The sequence below is a fragment of the Nansenia antarctica genome (assembly GCF_963989245.1).
Source record: "Nansenia antarctica genome assembly, chromosome: 8".
In the NCBI taxonomy this organism is placed as follows: Eukaryota; Metazoa; Chordata; class Actinopteri; order Argentiniformes; family Microstomatidae; genus Nansenia; species Nansenia antarctica.
This window is the reverse complement of record NC_137678.1, coordinates 17,300,392-17,306,720: the sequence shown is the minus strand read 5'-3', so window position 1 is coordinate 17,306,720 and position 6,329 is coordinate 17,300,392.

Sequence of the window (6,329 nt, the reverse complement as noted above, 5' to 3'; positions counted from 1 at the left end):
TATAATTCTTTATAAGCTGTACGTGACGCATAAGAGCCTTCCCTCCATTGTTTTGCACTGTCAGATTTCATACGGCTTTATTTTCATAAAGCATATATTTTAATGTTTTTAGATTTTTATATTGCTGTGATGGTGTTTTTTGTTGTTGTTGTGAAAATTCCGCCCAGAAATATTGTCAGTGAATAATTTAGTCAGAGTTTTTAGCTCACGTTGAGATTGTTGAAATGAGTGTTTGCGAGTCCAGAGAGGTATTCCATTAAAGTCACTAAAGGAAAATCCAGGCTTATTTTTCACAAGTCTCACGAGATTTATCAAAATAAGACCAGCTTTTTTTATAAGTCTCGCAAGATCTAAATAAGCCTAGATTTTCCTTTAGTAACATTGATGGAATACCCCCCTGTTACACAGAGCTGTGTCGTGCTGTCCAAAGCTGTTACCAAAGGTTTCTTACTGGGGGTTTTTTGCACTCTTGAATGTATAACTAAAACAAACACTAAAAGGCTGCGTTCGTAAATTCGCTCTGAGAACAAAGTAGTAATTTGATTGGACAAGAGGCATTCCATGAGGGGTGATCAGATTTCCAGAGCGAATTTACGAACGCAGCCAAAGATAAGTTGTCCTCCTCTCATTATGTCCTCTTCCTGAAGATGAACTGTTGTATTCTATAAGAATGTATTCTAAACACATGTCTTTTCTATGTATGTGTTTTTGTATGTGTAAAGAGTCAAATGCAGTATATTTTTTACAATAAAGGCACTCGCTTTTTGGGGGGGAGAACTGTGAATATCTAAGTATTATTATTAATAATAACAATAATAATAATAAGTTAACTATAATAATAATACGCATTCTTGGTTCAGAGTCCCAGTTGTCATTCCTTCTTTGTCCACCAGAGGGCAGCGTTTGTACATCAAACAATGCAGTGAGCAAGACGGCAGGATTGAAGGCAAGCTTAGTAATACATACGAGTGTGTTACGTGTGTGTGTGTGTGTGTGTGAGAGAACTGAAACGTGGTCATCTGTAGGTCTTGAGAAACAAAACAAGACCTACACTGGTAGGCACACACACACTACATACACACAGGTAGACACACACACGTCACCCCTAAGTCCAGCCAGCCAGGCCCCATCCACCACACCACCCCCTGCTCCACCTTGCTGCTCCACCACAGATCCAATACAAACCACAAACAGAAATCACTCAGTTCAGGCTAACAGGGCTAACAAGGCTAGCAAGGCTAACAAGGCCCGTGTCCTAAACACCACCAAACACGTTTTAATTTAGGGTTTTATATAAGGTTTTCTGTTCTCTTCACTCAACGAGGATTAAGACAGGCATACCCTTTAAGACAGACAGACATACTCTTTAAGACAGACAGACAGACATACTCTTTAAGACAGACAGACAGACATACCCTTTAAGATAGACAGACAGACATACCCTTTAAGATAGACAGACAGACATACCCTTTAAGACAGACAGACATACCCTTTAAGACAGACATACCCTTTAAGACAGGCATACCTTTTAAGACAGACAGACATACCTTTTAAGACAGACAGACATACCCTTTAAGACAGACAGACACCCTTTAAGACAGACATACCCTTTAAGACAGACAGACAGACATACCCTTTAAGACAGACAGACACCCTTTAAGACAGACATACCCTTTAAGACAGACAGACAGACATACCCTTTAAGACAGACAGACAGACATACCCTTTAAGACAGACAGACAGACATACCCTTTAAGACAGACAGACATACCCTTTAAGACAGACAGACATACCCTTTAAGACAGACAGACAGACATACCCTTTAAGACAGACAGACATACCCTTTAAGACAGACAGACAGACATACCCTTTAAGACAGACAGACATACCCTTTAAGACAGACAGACAGACAGACCCTTTAAGACAGACAGACCCTTTAAGACCTGATGAGGATGGAGGGGGGGGGGGTGCTACAGCTGCTGCTATTGGATCAATACAACAACCAATAGTCAATAAGCGAGACACCTGCGGTCCAATGACGTCTCACAGACCTGAACTGACAGACCTGTGTGTGTGTGTTTGTGCGTGGGAGTGGGAGTGTGTGTGTGTGTGTATGTGTGTTTGTGTGTGTGTGTGTGTGCACCTTCCCATTAGATAAAGGACAGCACCATTCATCTGTGTATGACGTGTGCTCTCACGCCCGCTGTGTGATTCATCACCATGTAGCTCTGAGAGAGCTTATCAATTACCTTTATTGACCCTTCTGGATATCTCATACACACACATACACACGTTTACATGCACACACACACACACACACACACACACACACACACACACACATACTTGTTTATGCTACATTGTGGGACAATATGACTAGGACCTCCCGTGTGGGGACACCCCTTTCTAGACACCGTACAGCACTGAGAAAAATCAGGCATGATCAGAAAAAATTCAGGAACCAGAATCTCACTTCAAATTAGCAATATTCAATACTTTTTTCAAGACATGACTTCTACCACCCATGTGGGGAGTCTCAGGTTGCTATCTTTCTGGGGACACCATAACACACTTTCAGATATTACAATCTTTCTGGGGACACCATAACACACTTTCAGATATTACTATCTTTCCGGGGACACCATAACACACTTTCAGATGTTACCATCTTTCTGGGGACACCATAACACACTTTCAGATGTTACTATCTTTCTGGGGACACCATAACACACTTTCAGATGTTACCATCTTTCTGGGGACACCATAACACACTTTCAGATGTTACCATCTTTCTGGGGAACACCTTAACACACTTTCAGATGTTACCATCTTTCTGGGGAACACCTTAACACACTTTGGTTGAATCCCAAATGGAGCCCTTATCCAAGCCCTGAACCCTTGAAGACTTTGGGTGCGTTTGTTTAATCTCCCGGGAGCGCACTCGGGTTGACATAGTGAGTTATTGTCACTATGTTATTGTTGTTATTGTTGTTATTGTCACTATAATTGTATAGTTATTGTTAACTCGGGTTACAGCTTAGCATGTAACTCAGTACTCTAGTTAGCACTGATACAGCTTAGCATATAACTCAGTACAGTAGTTAGCACTGATACAGCTTAGCATGTAACTCAGTACTCTAGTTAGCACTGATACAGCTTAGCATGTAACTCAATACTCTAGTTAGCACTGATACAGCTTAGCATGTAACTCAGTACTCTAGTTAGCACTGATACAGCTTAGCATGTAACTCAGTACTCTAGTTAGCACTGATACAGCTTAGCATGTAACTCAGTACTCTAGTTAGCACTGATACAGCTTAGCATGTAACTCAGTACTCTAGTTAGCACTGATACAGCTTAGCATGCAACTCAGTACTCTAGTTAGCACTGATACAGCTTAGCATGTAACTCAGTACTCTAGTTAGCACTGATACAGCTTAGCATGTAACTCAGTACTCTAGTTAGCACTGATACAGCTTAGCATGCAACTCAGTACTCTAGTTAGCACTGATACAGCTTAGCATGTAACTCAGTACTCTAGTTAGCACTGATACAGCTTAGCATGTAACTCAATACTCTCTAGCCCAATGTATCACCAAACAGCGCTCAATTTAGTCACTCACTATTCGCCTCCCCCTCCCCCACACAGCACCTTCCACAGCTAGCAGCACACTCAGGCCTCAGCCGTTCATTTAACATTGCCGACCTCCTGAACTTTAAGGTTAAAATAAATACATACAGTGGTGTGCCGTCAGGGCCAGCAAGGCCTTCTCTGCTGGCCTAAACATCCTCAGAATATACATTTTATTTTAATATATATTTTCCACAAATATGTATTAATGATTCCCCATAGTCTATTCTCTTCATTTCATAGCTTTCCTCTTGGTTGCGCTGCTTCCAGTCTCCGATTGAGATTTGGAGGGCTGGCCTTTATGTTAGAGCTTTTATCCAATCAAAATGTGTTGCTAGGGGGCCCAAAAATCTGCCCGCCTTCACATTAAACGGTGCTGCGGATTCGACCTGTAACCTAGGTGTTAACCTGCAAAAGCGTGTCACTTGCTCAAAATGGATAGTTCATTCCTCAAAAGCAAGTATTCATGTCAATGAAAGTGTCAGTGTCATCAAAATGAAAAGTCCTGACACCATTGTTTATGAACAAGATAGTCAAATGGCTTTGTCATGTTTTCATTATGACAGTTCACTCTGTAAGTGTTTTCCAATGCAAAAAAGTCAGATCTTGGTGACACTACCTGAAAATGCTCAAGACAGTACTATACACTATTTGCACAGCCATTTGAAATCTACAGTGGGTTACACATTACTGTATTTAGTGAGGTAAATGAGTACAAGACGCTGAATAGTTATGTTTCACATTTTTACTGCATATGCTCTTTGCAATTCTAATTTGTTCACAGCATTGTGCAAAAGAAAAATACAAACTTGTTTACCACAAACATAAGAAACACCCTTTGGCTAGAGCTGTGCACAACTGTAAACAATATTGCAGTACATATTGGAACTGAATTGGAACATCCAACATACTGTAAATCATTCATTGACATCCAGACGTTCCTGTCTGTCTGGCCACATATTTTCATCGACATCACAGCGAATATCATCCCTGGTAATGCAGCGAGGAAAGTATCTCCCTGAGTGGCGAATCCACCCTCTGCTAGCAAGGCCATTTGGGTATGTGGATGCCGGTCATATACCTTCCACCTCCAGGCAGAGAAAAACTCCTCTATTGGATTCAGGAATGGGGAGTAGGGAGGGAGATATTCCACCAGCATCCTTTCATGTGCTGCAAACCACTGTCTGACCAGATCTGAGTGGTGAAAACGCACATTATCCCATACAACAACATACTTGTTCAGATGGTCTCCATTTAGACCCCTCTCATTCTCAGGGATTATGTCCCTGTAAAGAGTGTCTAAAAAAGTCAGCAGATGTTGTGTTGTGTGGACCAAGGCAGGGTATATGGGTGAGGACGCCGTTTTCTGAGACGGCTGCACACATTGTAATATTCCCTCCTCGTTGGCCTGGGACATCAATGGTTGCTCTCTGTCCAATGTGATTTCTGCCACGCCTTCTACCTTTTGCCAGATTAACGCCTCATCAACGTATATGAATGTGTGCAGCGGTTCCCTGGCCTCCAGCTCCAGTACACACTTTATCCCAGAATAGAGAGAGAGAGAAAAAAACTCATTTTGGACAACATATTGTACAGTATGAATTGTCATGTAAGTGTACTGCATGGCACTACACAAAGTAACCAGTTTACAGCACTGGACATTAGAGTATGCATAGAACACATAAATGTTTTACCTGTACATACTGGTGACGGATCTCCTTCACTCTGTCGCTGTTCCGTTCAAATGGCACATTGTACAATTGTTTCATGCGCATTTCATTTCTCCTGAGCAGTCAATTGTAGCGATTGAAACGGATTCAATATTCCCAAAGATATTGTCATCCTCTATAACAGCGCTTTGTATCTCTCTCAACCTTATGGCATTGTTTGCAATCACCATTGCACAAATGGCTTCCTCTTGTTGTGGAGTAAAAAGGGGCCCTTTTCCACCTCTGCAAGGTTGTCTTGCCTTGTCTTGTCTATGTGGTGCAGAGTAAAATTACAGTAATGTACAGTAAACATGAGATATACGGCTTTAACCCATATTACTGTAGTGAGCAATAACAGAGAGAAATTGTTCAATTTGGGAGACATTTTCAGGAAAAATGATAAAGAAATGTATACAATTTGCTTGACAGATTTTGACAACTTGTTCAACATTTTTGGGTGTAATGACTCAAGCAAAGAAATGAGGACTATTAGTTTTATAGGGAATGACTATTAAGCATCCAAAAGTATAGTTCATTTTGACTGACATGACATAAGCAAATGATAATGTTATAAAACAGCAGAGAATTGTATGACAGCAATTGATGCATGTCCAAAAGCATTTGCAATTTGTTTGAAGGAATGAGAAACTGCTACTATGATGTGCACAAATGACTAAATGTTGTGGAGGTTGAACTAACAGTTATGAGAATTTCAATTCTGATCAGAGAAATGCACCAAAGCAATTGAGAAAAACTGTAAGATGTTTTTGTTTGAAATAGCTTTTGATTTCAGTAAATATGACCTCCTAATATGACCTCCTAAATTCATCACAATTGTTTGTTCTTTACAACCTATAAAATGTTTTGAAACTCTGTTGTGCATAATAATTTGGAACAGTGCATTTTGAGTTTTTTATAAATAAAAAAAATACTGTTATCATTGGGAGGTTTGTTCAATAACATTTGAATTATACTCTAACGGTTGATGA